The sequence below is a fragment of the Anopheles gambiae genome, chromosome 3 (genome assembly GCF_943734735.2).
Source record: "Anopheles gambiae chromosome 3, idAnoGambNW_F1_1, whole genome shotgun sequence".
NCBI lineage: Eukaryota > Metazoa > Arthropoda > Insecta > Diptera > Culicidae > Anopheles > Anopheles gambiae.
The window spans coordinates 35,803,189-35,828,398 of NC_064602.1; the positions used below are offsets into that span (position 1 = coordinate 35,803,189).

The 25,210-nt window shown below is 47.1% G+C and overlaps 1 protein-coding gene and 1 long non-coding RNA gene across 23 annotated transcripts in view; both read left to right on the top strand.

Moving 5' to 3' along the window:
* The window catches only part of LOC3291994 (probable nuclear hormone receptor HR38), a 54,726-nt gene that overhangs the window by 26,558 nt on the left and 2,958 nt on the right, over positions 1 to 25,210 (top strand). The window lies entirely within an intron of this gene.
* Positions 15,336 to 23,759, top strand: LOC133393198 (uncharacterized). The gene is made up of 2 exons (XR_009766011.1): positions 15,336 to 18,300; positions 18,411 to 23,759. It is a non-coding gene; the product is annotated as an uncharacterized LOC133393198 (long non-coding RNA).

Genomic DNA, 25,210 nt, shown 5'->3' on the forward strand with positions numbered 1-25,210 from the left:
AACATACTGTGCCTTCTGTGTGGAGCTTTGAAGAGGACCGGAAGGCTCACACAGCAGGGGAGAGTGTTTTTATTTTTATTCAGCTTTATGTTTAGCATTTGAAATGTGCCTTAATTCGCTTTGACACACACACAGAGAAGAGCCTCTTTCGATTCAAATTCCGGGAACGTTTATTTCCTTCGTGTCTTGCAAGGGATTCGCTTCATTGACACTTTTCTTTACATAATCGATGCCGTTTGTTGGGTGCAACATTCTCCACCGACACCCATCCCAGTGCAGTTCATTGTTTTATGGCAAAGGACGCCCACACACACACACAGGTCGTCGGGCACGGTTCAAATACCTCGCCGACAGGGGGAAAACATACACCAAAACCGCCCGCTTCGCTTCCTGAGCTTTCTCGAAGGTTTACCTCGGCGGTGATTCTGTGAACTGTTTTCCATGCCAACAAAGTTCATGCGTAGGAAGGAGCTTCTCGGGCAGCACAAGACGACCGTATATTCCAGACAGAAACAGAATGGTTTGAAGAAGAAGAAGCAAAAAACCAACTCCGAGGGAGTGGAAATCATTAAAAGTCACTCGAAGTGCGACAAAGCCGATTGTAATAAAAGATAAAACATCTATATAGACAGCCCATATTAATGAGCTGCCATTGCCTTCCATTCACTTGTGGTACGGCCAAATGGTAACAACAAGTCGCGTACCGGAGAGAGAGAGCGCGTACTTGACTTCTTCGCGTACGGGAACGACGCTCTTCCGCGAGCGATGAAGCAAATAGTAATGCATTTTTAATTGAAATCTTTATTGACACCCGATGTGCGCTTCGGCAGCTGGTGAAGAAGGGAGAAGCGGTTTGTGGGGCCAATCCCTGCGTGGAAGTTACACACACAATGGTTTACAATATCCTTTCTTAGAATTTGGGAACAAAGAATTGTAAAAATTTGTTATAAATAATAAATATAACATTTATTCGGAGTTTTACAATCCTATCACTCATTCGTTATTAATTTTGTTAGTGAAGGGCTTGCTCACGAACAACCACAGACATTCAATATTGTCAGTTAAGTTGTCGCATTGTATATTTAACCCATAAATAAACGTTGTCATTTTTAGTTTTAAGAAGAAACATGAAGATTTTCAATACATTTTTTCCCCAAAATATAGCTAATGTTTTAGCCAAATGGTGTACGAAACGATTGTTTTAAATAGTTCTAGTAACAAATTCACAATCTTCAAACTATTAAGCACTTCATCAAACTCTTTCATTCTACGTTAAGACGTTAGCTGTTTCAAGAATTACTTAAAGTTGCTCTAGAAATACACATAAATAATCATTAAAATCATTAAATTTTAATGAGGGCTTCGAGAATCAAGAAAAATATACGTCCTTTAAGTGGCATTGATGCTATTAAAAGTGTTTAATATCAAACTAATCAGTGGACTTAAAAGCACCTGCAGCAAGTGTAGAACGCAAACAGACAAATAAGCGATTTTTATCCAAAAAAATCGTAAAAATTGGCTTAAATACCAACTCATCCTTTTTGAAGAGTCCACAGAGCTCCATACTTCCTTATCTATCCTCTATCAATTGGAGATGTATCGTTCGCTCCACGCCGTGCTCACACAAAGCACCACACACAAAGGAAGCTTAAGCGATGAAATACCTCCCCAGCGTACACCCAAGGGTTAAAGTTAAAAGGCTTGAGCTTCCTTCGGGCGCGTTGGTGCGTCGGTGGTCGTCGCAAGAAAGCAAAGCGCAAGGCAGCCACCGTTGTTGTTTCGCCACCATAGCAACACAGCGGCCACCGCGCTCTTGATCAACCGATTTAGCAAAAACACACACTCACAAACACACACACTCTAATGCCTACTTGGTCGTGTCGGTGGTGGCAGGTCGTTTCAATTGATTGATTTTGATTTTCGCTAACGAAGTGGTACCACAGCAGCAGCCATCCGGCAGGAGGTGACGATTGGAAGTTGATGAGGAATTAGAGTTGAACTCTTATGCTACAGAAGTAGGGGGTAAGTTTTGGGGGGGGGGGTTTGGGGGTGAACAACACCTTCTCCGATTCGAATCGCGCACACTCAAAATCCAATCGAGTGTCGAGTTGTTTGCGTATGCTGATGAGAGGCTGTGGCGCTGTGCGCGCGCCTACAAGGGGGACCGTTTTTCGATACAAAAACGGGGGCTTACGGTGGCGTGGGAAGGCGATGGTGGGTGGGTTTTTCACGCCTGATTAATTGCGAATCGGCGAAGCAACCAGTCATCCGGCATTCAACCACCATTCCTTTCCCTTGCAGAAAAGCAACAAGCAATATGCTACCATTTTCCAAGTAGGAAATGCTCCCCATTAAATTTCCCGTGCTCTTTTCCACGAAACCACGAACGAGGAGAAGCCGGCACCTAGGGGACAAAATAAACAATTTTGGAGCGGTGAAGAAGCTGGCTGAGAGTCAAACTTGTTGAGCACCAGAAGAAACTGGCAATAACTTTCCAACCGATACTGTTTGTGGACCAACAACGACAACAACGACGACGACGACGAATGACAAATTGTTTGTTTACAGCGCACGCGAACGCTGTTTTTAATGCGTTTTTTTGGTTTGGTTGGGGGACGTTAGGCGCACAATCAAACAAAACCAGTCGCTCCCACCAACCGAACAAATCGTTGTGTTATCGTACACGGTCGTTGAAATTATTATGATCACCGGGTAGGATCTTTTCCTTGTGCAAGTTGCAGGTTATTTACGGCGCTCTTAGTTATTGGAATTTGGCTCCCACCGAACGCACCCGCGAAGAGGCGTGAAGTGCGTGAAAAATGACGTTCCCAAGAACACCCTCCACCCACCGAAGGCAGCCGAAATTGGTGGCCCACTGTGTATGTGTGTGTGTGTGTGTGTGTGTGTGTGTGTGTGTGTGTGTGTGTGTGTGTGTGTGGGTGGCACAATTCTTTGAAATCATGTGATGTGATCCTTCTTCCGTTTCCACGTGGGAAGCAGGCTGATGAGATGAATTGTTTTGGTGGGTTGTTTTACCATTTATTCCCTATGCTTATGCTTTGTGAACACACACAATTTGGCTTTGATGTTACGAAAAAAAAGAAGTAGTAAGATTTTATTGATGCGCCACGCGACTGAATGTGACACGAGGGGCGGTCTTCCTGGGTCAAGGATGAACCTACACGAATGAATGGCACCGATTGGCAAGAAGGGAGCGCGTGACAACGCTTTGAAAGTGATTTGCCCTGTGAAGGCTTATGCTAAGACAATAATAATCATCGCTAATGGGGTAAAAACTGCCATGCCGTGGAGGAGGAGATTATGAAGATGGATTGTCACCCGTCATTCTACCGGCTGTGGATTGTTTGTTCTGTGAGGCATTTGCGGGGACGATTCGGGTAATGTGAATGGCAATTATTATTCACAACACCTTCGCACCAACAGCACAGCAGCATTTTTGTTGTGTAATTGATGGAGAAGGAAATGCAATGTAATAAACCTATCGCAATCATACTTTGTTGATCAAACGCGATAGTGATGGATGCATTAAAAATAGTTTCATCTAGAGATCGTGTTTCATACTAAGGTGTTGATTTGCCGTCAACCGTCCGTAGAAGCGAGCTCTTTGGCAAATTTATTGATAAAACGATCGCAGAGGTTTAATTAGATACTGGGTAACTATGCTCTGAGCGTGATGATCATATCAATTAGTAGTTGAGAGTTATTTACATTGTAAAAGTCACGCTATTTTTAGGATGCTAGACATATAGCTATCAGAATCACAGTAAATTTGTAAATATCCGTGTAGCTATCAGGATCCAGTATAAATGAGTGCTTAACAGATAACAGATAATGCTTAACGTACGAATAGACAGATTTGAATAAATACGAAAGAATAGATTTAAATAATGGGGCCCTTTCCGTTTTAAGTTGATAGGCTGAAATTTCAGCCTGTCAGCTATTTGCATTATATAGCAGTTTTCGAGCAGCTATCTAAGTGAGTACAATATACAGGTGGGCTTATCCCAAGGTGTATGCATTTAGAAGGATGATTTTTATCGCTTCTGCTTCTGAATGAAGATTTTAAGAGTGTTTTGAGTATTCGTCAAGCCTCAAGAAGCTTGTTTGAGCAAAAGTTTTCACCCATCCTATCAAAAAGTGATGTTCAAAGTTGGTTATAAAAACATGCTATGAGACCACCTGGACTACATACACCTTGATTCTAGACTCCATCACCTGATCTCTTTAATGAACCTTGGGGTAAATGTAAACAACACCGTGTATTCGAGCAGGCACTCGAATCTAATTCTAGCTTTGAGGCTAGAATAATCTAGACTGAAAATTGCAGGCTAGTTTTTTGTGTTGGTTTTGTATGGAGTGTTTACATAATTTCTGCCTCCAACTGTCAAACTCCATACAAAAATCTGACTATAATCGTGAAGGGCCCCAATAATAGTATAGGATTTTTACAGGAAATATAAAAATGTAATATTGGGCATTGGGCCGGTCCCTTGGTACAGTGGTCAACTCGTACGACTTAACAGCATGACCGTCATGGGTTCAAGCCTCAAGTGGCCCCCATACGTAGGACTGACTATCCTGCTGTTGGTAACCAATGAGTCACTGAAAGCCAAGCCCACTAGTGATGTACAGGCAGGCGTTGACCGACATCGATTGATTATTGATAGGATTATATTGATTAGAAAATTTTCTAATTTACTTACCTTACTATCTACCAGTTTCAACGAATAAGTCTATATTTTCCAGTGATATCGTTGATATAAAAAAATGGATTTTGTAACTCCAAACCGGATCTCTCCAAGAGCAGCCTGGTGATATCGCATGCATTCCGAACCTCCTAGAACGAAAAAGAATAAAAACAAAAAAACAAAATAAAACAGCCAAACAATAAAACAAAAAGCCCTTATGCCCCCCATTTGCTCTATGCCACGCTAGCTGCAACACCCAGCGGTGAGAATTAGTTTTCCCTTCACGTTTCCCCCTGGAGCGGTGGGACCAGAGAGCCAGAACCGGGGACAACAAGAGATTTGTAAAATATTCATTGCAAACAACACCGACACCACCCGCCGAACGAATGGTTTATTGCAAACCCATAAAAGGATGTCACAACAGCCCCAACATGGGGGGAGAAGGGGAGGCTAGGTTTGCAAAAAGATTGACCGCCCTCCTCGCTGCCGGGAGCTCTCTAGGTGTTTGAAATATGGGCGCCCAGTTTTTGCGCTAGCTTTTCTGTAAGGGCGCTGAAGCCTCACCGTGCTGTCTGGAGGTCATCACTGTCAGCGTGTGTTTCTGGGTGCGATAAATTACCTTCTGACACACTCAAATGCTGGAAAAGCGGGGGGGGGGGGGGGGGGGGGGCACAAGCCACGCCAGCATTGGACAGGAATCGTAATGTCGAGCTGCTGCCGCTGCTGCGGCAGGTTCGTGACGCGCGCCGAGTTCCGTGACTGTTCCCTGCTGACTTTCCTTCGCGCGTTTCCCGTTGTGCCATTCGTGCAGTAACGTATGGTAGCGATTTTGTCGCAATCCGTGCAATTCCTAATCATGCATGCAAAAAAACGGTGTCCACGTAGAAATATGAGCCAACGGGTCTCAGTTCGACACCGGGGAGAATGCGCTTACCGCTGAGCTAGAAGCGCTTGTTCGTACCATTCATATTTTACGCGATTTCACACTTTCCGGGATTCCGGGAGAGAGATACAGAAGGGAGGGAGCGCATAAACGAACATGTGTTTGGAATAAATTGTTCACAGCCAGTGAGAGGGTGCTGTCATGCACGCGCGCTATCCTTCTTTCTCACTGACCGATATATTGGACTATGCATACACTGCTACCGCACACCACTGCTGCCACAGATTTTGGGATTAAGTCAACCAGATGGAAGATCAGAATGCCGTCGATCATACCCGCGTTGGGAGTGGGAGCCGTTTTGAATTGTTACCGGCCGCAAAACCCAAACGGCAGAAGATTAAGATCTTTTTCTCCTCCGTGGACAACGTGATCTAGTTCTTTTTTTCTGATGCTGGTTTAGCTGGTATGAGCGCGTGTTTGGTGATCGTCTATAGTTGTCGTACACGACTACATGACTCACATTCCAGGGTCTGACAGGGCTGACACACGAAGTTCATGAACGACGGATTATGCGCCGGAGGTCGGCAGTCCATGCTGAGGGGAATAGAATCGGGGCGCGCCATGAGAACAAGCCTCGATCGCTGTTACAAGATATGTCTTTATTTATCTTTCCAAAATGATCGGAGTCAGGGCACAAAGGATTGTTTAGGAATAGAGTCTCTACAACCTGTCGTAATAACCAGGTAACGCAGGGCACATTACAGCAGTTCATAAAATACTCCAGCACAGGTGGTAGAGGCTTGCAGAATTGCTGCATTTTTGAAGAACTTAAACGAATCAGTTCATTCTTCTAAAATAACTGAGCGAGAACGACAGTTCTTTAGATATTCTGTACAGTATTTGAAGAGGTCTTGAACTACATTAGCCTTTGAGGAGTTCACAAAAATACAAATCGACAGTTCATCGTTCGTTCATTCGTTCTATTAGTTCGTACATCTACTTGTAGATGAAAAGATGAACTCTACTAAAAAAATTTGGTGAATATTGTTCATTTATCCACTCAAACTAAACCCGAACCTACCAACTCTCGTCCATTCTTTCTGTTGTGGGCAGCCGTGCCGACCCCTGGACTTGCCGTGGCAGTTGCGCTGCCACCGGTCAACGTCCAGGGGGACGACAGTGTGTCACGTACACTGTCGCACACACTAAGCAGCGCAAGGCTTAGTGTGTGCCGAGCGCCATACAGGCAGAGTGTGCACGAAGGCCGATCGAGCAGGAGCTCTCGGCAGGGGCGCTCGGTGCGGCTGGTGCGCGGCCACCGCACTTGCGGTTTTAAAGTGTTAATTGTTTGTTCATTGTGTCTTTTATTTATATGTACGTTTATAAGTGTTTTAATAAAAATAATAAGTGCAAAGAGCAGTTCATAAAAGAGGCGACGAGGATGGGATCCTCCTGCGTAAGGGGGATCCTACAAGAACCCGCGGACGCCATCGCGATCGGGCCCATCTCGCTTTTGCTGCATCATCGCAATGGCCATCGCGTTGGCACCGGTCCCCGTGCTTGCGGGACACCGCGAACGATTTGGGTCGCCACCGCCGCCAACACCGAGGCCCCCGGCTGCCGTCCCATCATTGGCGACCACATGGGCAGCCGAGCACACACTCTCGGCGACAAGGAAGGTCGTCGGGCTGCAGCCCCAGCAACGCCAGCAGCACCACAGGCGAGGCAGCTTTTCCGCCTTGCTGCTGGAACATTCGGATGGGCGTCACATCCGCCCATGCTGCAGCCCCAGGTTTCATCGGGCGAGGACGCATTCCGCCCAGCTGGAACAGCAGCAGTGCAAGGATTCATCGGCGACGAGCAATACCGCCCGGCTCGAGCTCAGCACATCATCGGCGAGGCACAAATTCCGCCGCGGCTCGAGCCCTGCCTCACATCACGGCGACGTAACATTCCGCCTCGGCAGCACAACAAGGATCCATCGGCGACGAGCAATACCGCCCCGGCTCGAGCTCAGTACATCATCGGCGAGGCAGCAATTCCGCCGCGGCTCGAGCCCTGCCTCTCACCACGGCGACGTAACAATCCGCCTCGGCAGCACACAAGGATCAGCAACGCACAGGTTGCATCGGCTGCAACACAGCAGCCCCACATCGGTGCGAAAGTTTTCGACCTGGCTGTAGTCGAACGGGCGTCACCAATTGCGCCCCGACTGCAGCCTCAGCATAAATGAAGGGCGATGAGCTATGCCGCCCTGGCTGCAGCCCCGTTGCAACGGGACACACATTTTTCCCCGGCTGCAGCCAAAGCATCGTAGGAGAGCGAGGAACCATGCCGCCCGAGTATTTTCATCTCTGCCGCCCGTCATCGAAAAAAAAATACATCGCTGCTGCCCTGGGGCAAGGATCATCACCATCATCGTAATCATCATCGCGGCACCATCATCATCGTCATCGACATCGCGGCATCATCATCATCGTCATCATCATCGTCATCATCATCACCGTCACACTATCGCCGCCGTCCCAGGGAGCGGCACAGCAGAATCATCAGCATCATCATCACCGCTGCGTTATCGCCATCGCGGTGAGGGCCGAGAGCAGCAGCAAGCGCTGCTCAGCGCGACAACATCGGGGTCCCCACATCTTGGCAGCATCGGCCGGAAGGGTTCACCACGCCGGTATTCCCTTGGTGGAATACCCCCGCGTCGGTTCGAGCCCTTCGGTATTAAAAGGGGGAGATGTTGTGGGCAGCCGTGCCGACCCCTGGACTTGCCGTGGCAGTTGCGCTGCCACCGGTCAACGTCCAGGGGGACGACAGTGTGTCACGTACACTGTCGCACACACTAAGCAGCGCAAGGCTTAGTGTGTGCCGAGCGCCATACAGGCAGAGTGTGCACGAAGGCCGATCGAGCAGGAGCTCTCGGCAGGGGCGCTCGGTGCGGCTGGCGCGTGGCCTACGTTTTAAAGTGTTGTACGTTTCATCAATATTTATTATGTATGTTTTAATATGTGTGAATAAAGTTTTAAGTGTATAAATAAAGAGCAAATAGTGCAGTTCACAACACTTCCCATATCTAATCAGGTTCATTCGAAGTGGTTTGATTATCAAATCGACTTTCCTCTCAACAGCTCCCTTCTGTTTGGTGGCAATGAATCATGAGCCACTTAAAACCTCGTTAAATCCAGAGAGCAGCCGTGCAGTGTTGCATCATCGATAGAATCGGTTCCGCCTCTTCGCGCTGGTGGTGGTGGCACGTGCTTCCTTGCAACCGTTCACTATTCCCCTTTATTCTAGCCTGGTTAAGTGCATCGGTGAAGTGTTAATTTGGTTGCCGTCCCCTTAGCCGTCACACACACAACCAATAAAAGCCATTGATAAACCGTTTAACAACACCGTGCGCTTCACACACTTCTCCCCACGCGGGGCACGATCGCGACAAGGTGTACAATTAGTGGATCCTCTGATTTGCGACCGAACCGGGTACGGAATGAGCTACACGATGTAAGCGAGTTGATCCGATGATCGGATGATTAGTATGGCTTACACACACCGTACGATCACCGCAGTGAGGCGATGATCGATCGATCGAAGCAATCAGCACAAGCCCTACTTCTGCACCGTCATGACGCCATCCACAGCTGATTCATAATTTACCCGCGTGTGAACAGAATCAATAAACGACTAAACTACTACTTTGTCACGGTGCAACAGGGGCGCGAAATTAGTGATTCGACTTCACCCTTTTCATCTGCGTCTGCGTCGTTCGGAAAAGGAAAGAAACCCACCTACCGCAGTGGGTATAATTACTGTGGAATGCCCGCGCAGTAGCAAATATGATAATGAAGTACTAATAATATACTCAGATCTTCCGATGTCGGGAACTCGGTGTTGGAGATTGATTCGAATCGGTTTGGTATCGAAATGACCATCAAAACGGTAGGCAAGGAGGCAAAGTGTTGCTGACAAGACACTGTTGTTTACGCGGCGATGCTGCGTCGCCGTAGCGTTGTTCTAAGATAAGAGCAGCGAGCATAGAAGGGGGGCAGAGATTGAGTTGACCTTGTTGAGTTTTTCAGGGTCGTACGCGTGTGTTGCTTCTCTCTTTGTGTGTGTAGAACAACAAACCGCTATTGTCCCTTTTGACTAATAAACAGTAAATAAACGGATTATATTTGGACTTCTTCTCGTTATTCGACCGCTTATAAATGTCCCCAAAATTAGAAACCTTCGTTCGATTGTTCTGATAAGCAGCAGGAAGTGCCGAAATACCTTTCGTACGATCAACTGGAAAATAAAGATAAAATATAATGCAATTATTAATAATTGTTTATATTTGTTATCAAGATGCAATACTACAGAGAAACCCCAAAAAAGTACATAGAAAAACCCAATTTTGTTATAAAAAAACCCCTCCAAAACTGCATCCGAGAGCGGTTTATCGATCGTAAAAAATAATCGCCGTAAAGCTGCTTCGGCTGCTGCAGCGCACGACGCTACACAAAACACACACACACCGCTAAAGACGGCAAAATATTTTTATGTTCCGCGAAGGCAAAAAGGGATTATATCGCATTCGTTTGCTGCCGGGGTTGTGCGCGATCGTAATAATCGTAAACTTTAGGCTTCCAAACAGCGCGCTAAAACACAGTCGGACAGTTGGATTAATGGTAGGGAAATAAAAGGAACAAAAAATGTAGGAACTATGATGTGTTCATTTAGCTCATATCATTGCTTCACTCAGAGTGACTGAAGTTGCCTCGAAATGGGTTTGGCTAGAGATCATAATAATCTTTCTAAATGTGCAACAAAGAAATACAAATGCATAAGAGAATATGATGCATTTGCATGTCCATTTTCAGCAAACGCAAGCGTCCCTAAACAGCCGGTTGTTGTTTGCACTCTCTTTGATCTCCGCTAATTGAAACGCGCTGAGAGAACAGAACACTTTCTTTCACTTTCCTTTTCAATGCGAGCGAACCACATAATAATAATAATAATAATAATAATAATAATATTTGAAACCAATCTGCGAACACATTCCCACATTGACTTAAAGTGTTGTTCCGGCAGCAGCAAAACCAGACTGCCGCACTGCCTTTGTCGGTGAGCCAAACACGCCGGCTTTAATACGACTTGGCACAACACATGCAAGCCAACAAAAACACGTTTTGGTTCCTAGCTCTCGGGAAGCTTAAAACTGAACCCAAGATTTGAATTCAAGGTGTGTCGAACAAGCAAATCACAACGGCTTTTCTTTTCCCGTTTTCCAAAAAAGAAATACGTTTGTCACACTGCGGACAACACTGCTGCTTGTGCTCGTGTGCAGAGAGAGAGAGAGAGAGAGAGAGAAAGAGAGAGAGAGAGAGAATGGGAGACAGGGAAAAAAGGGAAAACCGTACTCCACCGCTTTGTTGTACACGCTTAATCCCTTTACCCCGAAATCAAGCAACCATGCGGCAAACAGGAACATGCATGCGACAGGTCCGTATGCCGTATGGCCCAGATTTTGGTCCCGTTTCCCTACTAATCGATCAATAGCTTTGGTGTGAAGAGACGGGGGGGGGGGAATGAGAGGCTTGTGGGCGCAAAACATCCCCCCCCCTCTCGTGTCTAGTATGTTTTGACAGGCGTCCTCCTCAATGCGGTTGAACCGTGCCGTAGCCGTGCCGCAGTGTGCATGCACATAAGTATGCAAATTGGATAATTCATAATAAACACTATGATTAGAGGAACGATTTTCACGGCTCGACGCCTTGTGCGCGGCGCGTGGGGTGGTCCCGGCCCAACCGTTCCGCCGCAGAAATTGAGTGGGTGGCGTTATGCTTCATTGCCATTCACCGTCGATGGCCGGGACACTAGACACAACACGCTTCGTGCCGTGAATTAGAGATCACAGAGAGTGTGTGAGCGCGCGAGCGCGCGCGCACGGAAGTGTTTATTGCTTGTACGCGATCGTACAAACGTAGCAACGAAACCAGCGATCTGCGAAGATATCCATGAATCAGTCATGAATCAGTTAGTGAGTGTGTGTGTTTTTTTAATCGGTATGAATAAAAAGATCTCACACCAAAAACGAAATCTCCCTCCCGCGGGGTTTGATATGCGCCAGCATCTGAGCGCGATCCGCGTTGGGAAAGATGATCGTGCGATCGAAACAGCGCGGGATGTTCAACAGTTGTGCGCGCGTGGCCTGCCCAAAAGCTGTCCACCCGTATCGCCGGAAAGCAATTAATCATCCCGTTTTTAGTTAATTCTCCACCGTGTGAATAATGAACGAATGGCGGCGGCGGCGGCAGCTTGTTGGATTAGATCAGCAAAATGGAACCTCTCCATCTCTCTCTCTGCATATCATCTCATCCTTGCGCTGTGCGGTACGAGCATTCCCGATGGTGTTGGATGATGCAATCAAGTTCTTCGCTTGGAGTTACGCAAGTGTCACCCTTCCCGGTGCTCCCGCGAAGGGGGGCTAAACGAGATGATGAAAAATTACCCATCAATACATCAATCTTTGGGGCCATTTGTGAGCATTTCTCACCAAACGCCATTTGTGCAGGCAGCCTGTGCGAACCAATTAAGTAATGTGGCGCTATCACCGGTGCGTGTTCGAATGGGGGGTGTTCCCCTACTGCAAACGGGGCTCTCGTTAAGTTAACAGCCCCTTAAAAGAAAAGCGAAATTGCTTAGACACCCAATCGGGGCCAAGTAGGACGCTGATGAAGCTGTCGACTGCTCCCCATGCTTCATGTTGGACGGAATAAATCTCGCTGGATGCTTAGGGACGTACATCAAACATCTCCACTCACACACACACACCCATTTCGCAACCCAAATAAAGTCATATTCGCTTCAACGGAGAGGGACGCAGAGCATCTCGTTTGCAATGTTGCTTGTTGTTGCTTGCCTGAAACGAAATACACACACAGTTAAATAATTTACCATTTATCATTACCATGTTGCTAGTTGCTGGTGGCATTTGAAGCGCGTACCTTCGCTGTGTGTCTCTGTGTGTTTATGACTAGAAGAAAAAGCTTCTTTAAGGGACACTCTTCTAGTCCACACCGGGGCAAAGCTTACAGAGCGCGGGAAGCTACCGTACTCCATTCCTGGTTTATTCATAACTGCCGACGGGGAGACATTTGTCGCTTTGGAAGATGGCTGACCCTGACCTAGAATGGTGCGTGGTTAAAGGGAGGTGTTTTAGTGCTTTTGTATGTGCCACCTTTTGAAGAGTAATACTTACTTATGAATGATGTTCTTTATTCCCCCGTTGGAAGCCAAACTCAACTGCTTGTGCTGTTGCTAAGCGAGCTTGATGTTTTACTGCCGAACTGCGTCGTTTTAGTCGTCGCAAACACAAACTCTGTAAAATCTGCAAGCCGCTCGAAATCATGCGGAACTGTTTAGCATATTTATCGATTGATCCTTTGAAGAAATAGTAGCTAGGAAAAGGGTTCGAGGGCACCTTATTACATCCCGCGTTGACATGCTCGGCTTGTCAAGCGAATAGAGAGACCTGCCACCGGATGACAGCGTAGACATGACAACTAGCGCACTAAGATGAAAGAGAAGAAACACAAGCAGGGTTCCACCTTCTCCTCCAGCCAATGGCTACTTTGTTGATGGCGCTACTGCAGCGGAAGGTTGATGAAGTCCCGCAGTTAACCTGTTGACAGATAAGACGACAGGGAGAAAGAGAGAGAGTATGACAGTAATTATCTACCCGGGGAGAGTCTATTACTGTAGACATTGCGTGGTATGTCGCACAAGACATGGTGGTCCATTCCGACAAGGTACGCATTACACAGCCGAGAAGTCAGACGGAAACCAGGCCCGTTCGTTACGACCGTTCAACCGGCATTCCTTCATCGTACATGACGGCAAATTGGAATGTTTTTGAGTTTTCCCACAAACCTCCGGCCGCCGTCTGTTTGCCACCGTCTCGTTCTTAGGTCGGTTAAATAGCCTTGCACTTGACATCATCATTGTGATGTTGCGACAGAGTGCCCTATGGCTCTATTTTTTTGTTACCCACAAAAAAGCCGCGTGCTTCATTGAGCATGAAAGAGCCGCCTCGAGCGAGCAGAATCGATGGCAACCGAGACACACCGACGTGCAACCGCCGACTTTAGACTCCCCCTCTATAAAAACCTCAACTACATGCTGCTGCTCGGCAAACATCATCATCATCAAACGTCCTTTTTTGTTTTGTCCTTTTTTCCCCGGAGTGGTTTAACAACTCTCCAATCGCGGACCGCCAAGGGTACATCACAGACGACACATTTCGCGCATATACATATTTTCCAACCCCAGACACCCAGAGCGGATGCTGATGCTCCTAACGGCGCTCATCCCTAGGCGAGCGAGAGGTTATATGTTTTGTCGTGCGCGATTTTTTGCTCCTTGCTTGTTTCTAATATTTGCATTTTCCGACACGTTCCTCCGTCCTACCGGGCTAGGACGATGGATTGGATGGATGGAATTTTGCCAAACCGTTTTTGCCTCTCGCTCTCAAAACCACCAGGGGTCGGTGGAAAACACGAACGGCACACTATTCGCTTCCTGTGTGACAGGTGTCGGAGCGAACGAGACCCCGTGGTGGTGGTGGTTGATGTCGCTGAAAATAGAGAAACTGAGCAGCAATGAATTTCGTTTCGCACGGTTTATGTGTATGCTTTTACCGGGGGGATGGGGGTCACCGGTACCATATCATCCTGGCAGGTGAATTGTTATGAACCGTGGCTCCCTACTGCACTGAGCAGAACGAACGCATATCCCCAAACGACTCGTTGTGAGAGTGGGATTTTTGTGTGCGATCAAAACACTCACACACACACACCGACAACGGGAGGACACAATTTCATTTCACCTTTTTTATTTCCCTTTTAGACTGATACACGCTTTATGAAGCTTCGAAACAGCTGATCGTCGTAAAATTTCCATAACCACTATGACACACTATCTCAGTGTGTCTTAAAACCAACGCACATTAAATCGCTAATGAGTTTATGGCCGGTGTCCAAATTATTGCTGGTTTGAGATTTCAATTGCAACCTTGAACTAGATTTCACTGCGCTCAACCACACATACACGCGATTTCATCAAACCGAAGAGCACTCACACAAAATTGAAACATGAGAAATTGAAGAGCGTAGCATGAAGGGAGGAATTTCATGTCACAATGTCACAACAAATGGGTCGTAAAAGAATGCAATATTGAAATGGTGAAAGATGGATGAAAATAGCACAGAATTTCAAGAATGTTAGTGCTAAAGGGAAGAATTTGTAAGGCAGAGAGTATAACTTTAGGAGTGTTGCATCAAATTGGTTTGCAAATTCGCCTGAAAGTATGCAAACTGTATGAACAATTGACTCAATTAGTGAAATGTTGCACATCCAGCATCTTGAAATTCAATTTTGATCCTCAAACAGAAAGCAGATCGTTCATTTGCCCTAAGTAAACTGCTCTAAAGGTCCCCTTTGTCTGGTCAATGATCTGCTAATGCAAAAAAGCACAAATCATCCACTTTGTTGCTCCAATAGTAAGTGCGCTGTGCTGCTGCTGCTGCTACAAAGACCGTTCAAGAAGTTTAACCCTCCCGATGGATTTATTGCTCCATTATTTTTCAATCGTCTACAAAGCAACACACAACCGAGTTACCGAGATTAAGTAATAAAAGCGCCCCCGTTGGCGAGTATGATCGCGAAAAAGGGGGGGGGGGGGGGCAGGGAGTGATGGAAAATTATATGATTCATCACCACTTTTCCCTCTCGAACCCTAGACCAGGAAGCCGCCGGAAGTCTGGTCTGCTCGTTTCAACGGCACAGCACACCCGTTCAAAGCAGTGCCCCGGTTAATAATGATCGATAACTTGCGCGTCCGATGCATGATGGACGATCATCGGGGGCCGATCAACACTGACCAGGCAGTGGCAGTGGCTGCACCCGGGTAAATCGATCCACTCGTGTCTGGACTTTGGGCGGCTTCCACTTTGAAGGAAGGGGAGGAAACTTCAAAGCCGGAGGCCCCTTAAGCGATCCGGGAATTACCATAATTTTCAACGGCTGGAAAGGATCAAACAGGTTCCTCAGGGGAGAGCGAGAGAAGAAGTGTGCAGAAAGCACGAAAGAAGAAGGTGAGAAGCGCGTATACACATGCTCAAGGAAAGGTGATACATCACCAAGTAGGCTGAGTGTGATGAGTGGTTGCTATGGGCAACTTCCTGACAGCAGGAGTTAGGAGAATAGCTTCACGTATTCTTGATCGATCAAATCGAACGATCGAGTGGACGTGATCAAAGGGATAGTGAAGAAATTAATCCATCACTCCTGGATGGACAGGATCACACAGAAAGGACACACAACAACAACACCATGTCGGAGTGTTTGCTTTCGCTCTCGCAATGGAAAAGGTCTCAGAAAATGGGTGTTATTGGATAAACATGTACCTCTTCAACGAGGCCAATCGAATGGCGCGCACCTTCCAGGGGTGCGGGCCGCTGTCTCTGCCACACAAACGAATCGGGTTCGATTGATCCAAAGTGGAAGCTTTGGCAACAAATAAAAACACCACCCAAGGGCCTGATCGTGACTGCTTGAGCTGGCGTTAGACTTTCCCAGGCACCACACACTGTAGACTTTACGATCCACGGGTAAAGGCCCCCCTTTAGGGGTATACCACTCGCTCCCCCCACTAACGGTACCACTTTCTCTGGCAAAGACGACGACCACGATGATGATGATGATGAATTCCTGTCAATGGTTCAAGAGGCGCATGCAAAGTAGCTCTCCTGCATCGCTGATTAAAGACAGCACAGGCCAGTTAGCGTTATGCCATCGCTCCGAGGGGTCAATCGAATCGAATCGTTGGCCCTTTCGTTGCCCTTTTCGCTATGTTACCAAGAGCACCAAGAAGCTGACGGTACCAGCAGCAGCAGCTGCTGCTACAGCCGCGACCGTTAGATGCCTTCTGACCCGGAGCATACTGAGGGGTCGGCATAGAATCTATGATCGCTTCGAGCCACGGCTGATCTACTGGAGAAAGAGCTGGATGTGTTTAAATTTTCCTCCAACACGCGATTATCTTGAGGGGGAGGGGGGAAGGGAGGAATTCTAGTTTGCCCTTTTTCCATTCCAGAGATCACCACCCCAGTGCCACGAGCGACCGCTTTAATGACTTTATCATCCAGTTTGCGTCGGGTTGAAATTGAAGACACGCGAGCCTGATGCACCCGTAAAACCCCTGTGGGATGCTGTTCAAACATGTCTTCAAATAAATCTTTACTTCAGATTTCAGAACGCACACACACACACAAATCCTAACCTCGTAAAATTATACAACTTCCTGTCCGATTTAACGCCCAGCAATATGGTTAAGTTTGATGTGAAATATGTGTTTAACACAAAAAACCCTGAAGAAACCCATGTTCTGCTTGTAAAAAAAAACAAGAACTCAATGGGTTGGCTTTGTGTGCCGTTCCACTGTTTCAGTGCCGATAGTTGGCACGGATTAGTATCGGATTGCGTACAACCGACCACCGACCACCGGGCAGCTGACCCCCGGTTGCAAAAGGATTTGCAAAATTTATGCGATGCACGCCCACCGATACCGCCCTGAACTGAAAATAAAAAGCCCGCATACGGACACAGAAATAGGTAGAAAATAAAACTAGAAAACAAGCACTCCTAACGTACAAACGAGCTTACGATGGGAATCGAAACACGTTCAAATTTCGGAACACGGAGAGGAAGTCGAGCTCAAAATTTTGGGCCGGGAAATCGATACCTCCGTTCCTTGCCTTCGGGCGATGCAGCAAGCACGATCTTCTCTGGGAACAAGTTAAAGTTATGCCTGACCGACATATCTTGCAGGTGTATCAAGTTCGGGATGTGTGTGTGTGGTGTTTAAGCCTTACGTGCAATCTACGTGCCCACCAACTGTACTGCAAGTGGCTGTGGAATCCGGACGGCATTGCAGTCTCGCCCGGGAACAAGCCCATACTTCCAAAACTCCGCCATCATTACCGTCGATCGGTTCTAATGATGGACCCTGGGCGCGAGCGCGCGCCCTCGGCCCAACACCCTGAAATTCCCAGGAAAGTAATCAGACAGCGTGAATAATTCAAAAATCTATCTTCCGCTGCACCGTCCGAGAGTACTCCAGCACCAAGGTTCTCGCTGCGTTCTTTTGCTGGCTTCTTTCCATGATAATGCTTCATTATTGCTGCTCGGCGTTTAGATATGCCCGTGGCCCGTAGTTCTGGGGCGGTCTTGAACCGTTTCCAAAGTGGCCGCGGCGGTAAGGATCATTTGAGGGAAATTAAGGATAACACACACACTTTTCAATCGCAGACACCCATCAAATTACTCGGCACACTTGTGACCAAAGAAGCAGGCATAGCAACCGTTACCAAGTCGCGCCCGAAAAGTGCTGTGTGCGTGTGTGTGCTCTCCTCCGCGCAGGTAGCAAGAAGGCAAAACCAAGTCCAACAAAGTCCAAGCGCAGTGTGCCGTGTCCTGGTGAGACATCAGTCAACCGTCCATCCATCCATCCATCCATTCCCTATGGCGCACGTAACAAGTGTTTACAGTCCTCCAGCAGTACCGGGGCAACGTTAAGAAGTCGGCAAAGGCAAAGGCCACGAAAACACGCCAAGGAATGCCCGGCCCGGGCAGGAGGAAGTCGCCTTTTGGTTACGCGCCACGGTTGTAATTATTAACATTATTTGTTTTTTCCACCTTCCATTTCTCATTGCCCGCACACACACACACACACACCAACACACCGCTGACTTCGTTTCGGGTCGCTTCATCTCCAGTTCCAGGTTCGTAAGCAAGAAGAGCATGCTGAAAAAAGGAGCAGGGCTTCAAGAGATAAATGTCGGCAAAAGGGCGCACGGGGAATTGGAAGTAATTGAACCAGACGAAGGTCGTAGTGGGTGAGTCAGATGGGGAATACACACAAAAACAAAAAACAAGACAAGAACGAACGCATCAGATCGCCCAAAGAACTGGGATGATGTCTTGGAGATGACCCAGAGCAGCATACAACAGCGTGAACCAGCTTCTTGGGCGAGAGGACTGCTCCTACGGTACACGAACCGATAATTGGGCAGAGTTCTGAACGAAACGCATCGAAACGGTCGAAAAGCTGTACCCGCTTTCCGTCTCGTTACTGACGTGATATCCCAACCGAAGCGATGGCTACAACCCCAAGCAAAAGGGGATAACGGTTCTCTCGGACGAAGCGCAAATTGATCTTTGCCAACTTTGCCTTATGACCGATTAGCGTCAACCGTTTGGCACAAATGAGCTGGCAATGGGGATTGTGGTTGCCCGTAAGCCCACTACCACAATCCCCATTGCCAGCTGTCACATGTGAACATCCAGTGCTACCGGACAGCAGCGTCAGCCATTGAGAAATTGGCCATTTGGAGTATTATGTTGTGTTTTCAGCTTGTTACTTTCCCATACATCCCTCGCTATCGCTCGATCAAAAGAAGAAACCGGGATTTAATGGTCCATCAAAGGCGGAAGTACTACGCGGGTGGGATGCTTCATAAAACGGAGCAAAACGACCCTACTCGTTTTAAAACGAGTCATCACTTTTATTGCAACTTTCACGAACGCCAGCCCATCATTCCGATTATCCAAAAGGGCACTTTACAGCGATCAAACATATATCAGACACACCCACCGAGCGAGAAGCATTTCATAAACGGATATGTCACTTTTATGATGCCCTTGTGTTTCACCATCACCTTTACTCTGGAGCTGTAGTACCTTGTTGACAACTCAATATGAAAACATCTTCTTCTTCCGCCTCTTCTTCAAACTTCTTCTATAAATTGCGCAGGCGGCAGAAGAAGCAAGCGCGTATCTTACGCTTTCTAAATAATTTATCAATTGACATTCGGCTTGACACTATACTTACGGCCCCACGGATAGGTCGACATGGAGAGGAGGGAGCACACCTCTTGGGCCACTATTCGGAACGCCGAATCGATTTTAATGCGCCAACATCACCTTCACGCCGACTTTAAACGGCCTGCTGCCCTCCCTTGGGAGGGTGTGATGTCATCCGCGCATATTAACGGTGACGAATTAGTGTCATCTTGATGCTTCGAGCGAAACTAGAACAACTAGGTGAGGCAACCGCCAAAAACTGGTGCGAGCGCGCGCGTGTTTGAGTTCTATTTTTGGGAGCCATCTATTCCGGCAACGAATTTCTTGGAGAAAAAAGACGAAACATGATTTCCTCCCCTCCCGACTATCGTGGCTCATCGCACACTGATTGGTTTTATGCAAAGTGTGTGCCAAACGGTCGTTTAATTATTGGTACAGCTTGGTAAGCCAACTCTCAGTCCCTGCACGAACACGATTCGATCATGTACACGTGTCTGTGGCAGTTTGTGCGTGTCTGTGTGTGTGGCCACATCTAAAAACATGCCATCTAACCTTGCCCTATCTCAAAGCTGGCGATGAGTACACGACCAAACCCTCTGCTGCTTCCGAGTGCCCTCCGGCGGGTATAATCTTCCACCAAGGAAATCCAATCTTGTGTTGTGTGTCGTCGTAGCCGCTTGTTCCGCGTTCCCCTTTCTTGCCATCTTCTCCGATGGGGCTTGGGGTATTAATAAGCTTGGCTTACCGATACCAATTGATCCAGCATTGACGACAGGTCGGAGAAGCAGGAAGCCGCACCATCATCATCCTCATCAGAGGGTTCCTTCCAACTTCCAAGATGTGTGGTGTCGTACACGTTACGTTCGTCGCCGCTCAGGGGAGTTTGTTATTTGCTTTTCATCCCTCAATCCATTCCGTGTTGAGATAGATCATCATCTTCTGTCATCATCATTATCTGCCCTCGGGTGGGAAGCTGGGACACGTCACCGAACCTAAAACGGTGGTTCTCGTATTACAAAAAAGAAAAGTAAATACTCTTCACACTGTGTGTCCATTTTCAACATTTTGAGTTGATTGAGAAGTTTTTCCTACGTACGTAGCTATCAGCTATCACAACACATTGACACACACACACACACGGCAGCAAGTTAATTTAAGTTTTTTGCTCTCACCTCTGCACTCACACGACCACCATTCCATTCCGTGAAGGTGAAAAACTTTTGCCCCATAAATGAACCGTTTATGGGGTGGAAAAGTTTGGCTGCGCTCGTTTCGATTTTCCAATTTTTTGAACACATTTCAGAGACAGAGAGCACTGCCCCTGGGATGATGGCATTCTTCTACGCCACGTGTTTTTGTTGTCGAGGATGAGCATACGGAGCATAAACCGTCCGGAATGCCGTCCGGAGTTTGGGAATGCCGTTCGACAGATGGCCTTAATTTAGCTCACCTCAACCCAGCACAGCACGAGCGAGCGTGTTGTCACAGCGTGCTCGGCGCATTGCCTACTGTGCTGTCGGGTCATTCGCGCAAAAACACACGCATTTTCCGCCAACGTCATTGACTTTATTCCATTTCATTCCATTCGCTCTCAGTCCTGCTCAGTGCCTCCTTGGACCGGGCTCCATCCGAAGATGGTTGCTGTTGGCGTGTCGTGTCGTGCGCTGCGTGTTTGCGCAAAAACAATATTAGAATATTTTCGATGAAGGTGAATATTATCTACCAAAACTGAGAGACAAAAACACTCGCCGGGATGCTTGCCACCATCGGGGAGGACGGGTCATTGACGGGTGGGAGAAAAAACTTTCCATTTCGTTGGCATTAGATTGTTAGAATTAAGAGGGAAAGAGAGAGAAAGAGAGGTAGCCAGGAGAAAGCACAGGTGGGAGCGTACTTTCGCCTTTCGGTTGCCAAACATAAACGAGGTGTTACGAAATGTTAATTTGGCAGCAACGGACCGAACTTTCCGCCATTGCCACAGCATCTAAAGATCCACAACCATTAAGGGGGTGGAAAAAATAAAACGAAACTTTTTTGGTGACAATGTTTGGCAACGGATAATACCATCGATGGAATTGCTGCGGTTTTGCTTCTGTTTTCTATTCGTTGAGCCAAATCCTGTTTCACGCTGGATGTTATTAGTTTGCGGAGTGGTTATTATTCGTTCACTCGCAAAGCATTTTTATTTCGTTCTTTTAATGACATTTTTGTTATTTAGGTTGTTAAATATGAAAAAAATATGATCAAGTTTAGTTTTAGATTGAACGAGAAAAAAAAAATCATTCATTAAACAAAGAAAAACCAACCTAAGCATGCGCCTCAAAGCCTCAAAACCAAAATGCGCCTCAAAGTATGCAATAGGCGGTACAAAATCCCAATTTTAATGCTTTTTCTACTGTTATGTTATTTGTGTGGGGGAATGTATTCAAAGAACTTTACAAATAATGAAATTACTGCCATATTTTGAGTTATTACTTAAAACTCAACAATAAACTTACTTTTGCTATCACAAACATTTGTAAAGCATAAATTATGCTTATGCTGATCGCATTTCCACATCCCCTTTTTACCGACAGTGTCTGTCCTCTGCATGAGTCTTAGTACATGTTTTGCAAGTGTAATGTAACACCAAAACCCAAACAAAGTCATCATACTACTGTCACCATTTTCCCAGCCATTCAAGATCATCACAAGAAGAAAGAACTATCTCAACCCAGACCCGCCAGACAACTCCGCCCAACCCAGCAGAATAGTAAATTAATTTCCCAACCACAAACTCGGCGCGGTTTTGTGTACTTGGGGGGAGGGGGGGGGGTGGAAAGAAATGAATAATTTCTCCACGCGAGCGGATAGTAAATGACAAAAATCGTGGCACATCAACGAGAAGAAGGGCAAAACCACCACTACAAAAACAGATGGAAACGGAAGCGTAACACCGTCTGGCACCGTCTGTTCGGTCTGGTTCGACCGAAGAACTCGGCAAACACGAAACAAGATCAAGGTGTCTTCTCACGTTTGTTGGTTGGTTTTGGTTTGGTTTGGTGATGTGTGAGAAATGTTGTTATTTATTTACACCATGAAGAGATGCAACGGTACCGGTTCATCACACACCGTTCATTGACACGGTGTCTTGGTTGCCAGCAGTGTGGTTTAAAGAACTCTTTTTTGCAATTGCAATTTAAAGACAGTTTCTGGATACTTTAAGTCGTTACCAAGAAGCACGTCCCTTCCTTGGCATAGCATCGGTGAAGCCAAACCTTGCTCTCTGGCACGGAAAAAAAACGGATCCAAAGGATTGGCCCTAACCTTCCACCCCGTTGCATTCGCTCCTAACCTTACAACCCGCCAGCGAGCAAGCCAGCAAGGTTAACCGGTGTGATCGCATCACCACACAAAAAAGAAACACACACGAAGGAAACCTTATGTTGCCTCGTTCTTCTTCGCCTTCGATACGATGAGTCATGGGTCATTGTTACAGCGGCATCTTGCAGCATGGCGATCATCGAGCGAGCGCGCGCCCCGTGAATATTAAGTGCAGAAAAGCACCCATAAAGCTCGTAATATGTTTTACGACGCATACGACGACGTCCTCCCGCGTCCCTTTTGACAGGGTCGGTCGCCCAGAGTGAACCAATGCATCGATGGCAGCGCGTTGGACGGGGTGGTTCTGGTGCATCGTTCTGTCTGCCGGCCGCCGCACGCTAGATGAATTTACTGTCGGATGGGAGCATCATCATCATCATCATCGTTCGTGTGTCCGCCGCCGGCTGAGGAGCGAAAAACCGCTCAAACCCATTTGCGCACGGCAAAGAGCGGAGTTTGCGTGACAAGTTTGAGTAAAACAAACGATAACAGCCCTCCCCGGGTTGGGTGGGGGAGAGAGGAAGGGACAGCGAAGGGATAAAAGTATAGTTCGCTTTCTATGTAATGGCAGCAATTGCTTGCAATTGCTAGTGGAAGGAAAGTAATGTAGCCGATAGCTTCTGCGAATGCATTAAAAACCTTGCGCACCACAATGAAGTTTGCTGCAAAATTGATGGCTCTTCTTTCCGGTAGTAAAACAAAACAGCACATAAAATTGTTTCGTTTTGTTGTGTTTGATTGGTGTACACACACACACACACACACACACACACACACACACACACACACACACACACACACACACACACACACACACACACACACACACACACACACACACACACACACACACACACACACACACACACACACACACACACACACACACACACACAAAACCGTCCTCCTTCTATTTGCTGGCATTGTAACAATCGACTGTGACGAGTACCGTACGCGCCCAACTATTAAGGAAATGGGCTTAAAATTCTTTAGAATCGCGTTTAAATCAATTGTCTGTCACGGACTGGCATGGCTATGGCATGGTGCAATAAAGTCATCCTTCTCGGCCGGGGACATTCCGACATACAACCAGCCGTACGATTGGCGTTTAGTAGCTTGCAATAAAGCGAAAATTTATTGCTCCGTCAGCGAATGTCTTAAACTGTCTGCCCGAACATGCTTTAGTTCCTGTACAAGCGAGTATATAAAGTTGGCCACATATTTCAACAAAATAAAGTATGACGAAGCAAAAGTGGCCCCTAAAGTCCTCGGAACCGTTCTCAAAGTCTTTTGTTGTAGGTTTTCGGGGCAAAGTTTACCCATTTTAAAACGCCAATAAAACGTGTTTCACCTGACTAAACCTGAGTAAATCGGCAAAGGTACTCCACACTTTGCCCCAGCATACCCTTTTCTTCTGGTAGTGATCGTTTTGAATACGAGGTGTCGTATTTACGACTCGATTATTTAGTCCACACCACACACCGGTAAACTAAATTGCACCGCAAGTTGGGGTGGGCAGCACAACTTCTTGATCCCCGTCCGCCACTAATCCTCTAGACACGGTTAATCTTACCAGTTCTTACCAACGATTAGTGGAGCGGGCCACACAGGTTTTTTTTTCTTTCCTACTGCTGTAAGATAAGCTCCGGCGGATTAAGTTGCAAACACGCCGTGACTGCTTTCACATGCTTGACTAGCTCTAAACGACATGCTAATTAACGTAACGCACCAGCAGAGCACCAGGGTGTGCGACAGCCGTAGTGCAACCGGGCCCCGCAGACTCGCTCGTTTGTCAGCAGAGTAGGCAAAACCCCAACAGAAGCCATTGCTTTGCTACATGAGATGAGGGCTCCGTTTCTGATAAGCCGGGGACGGGGATACATGATTCGACAACGTTGGTCTATGCCTCGCTTCTTTAAAAACTGTGGGAATATTCCACGCTAATATCAATTTCCTATTCCCAACGCGAAGCGCTCGCCTCCGATTTGCGACCCTTTTCTTCACTGGTTTTTAGGGGCGGCGCATTTGTGTGTCGAAAATGATCAAATTTGGAAAGACGATACTGCTGATACACACCACAAACTGGTAAAGAAGGGCCAGGTCCCGCTCTCCCTTTGCTCCGAAAGCTGTGAATATCCCACGCCCGCCTTGGGTGAAAGGATTTATTAGCCATTGCACGTTGTGGCGAGGTCCAGCAAAGCGAATGTGTCTCCGAGAAGATGATGAGGAGAGTTATAAATATTTATGAATCGCATCAAACGTCAAATTACGCTTGAGACCTTCCAGCAGCACCAACGCTTCTTACGTAGAGGTGTGCATCAATCGGTGTGCAGGCAAGCGGGCTGAATGG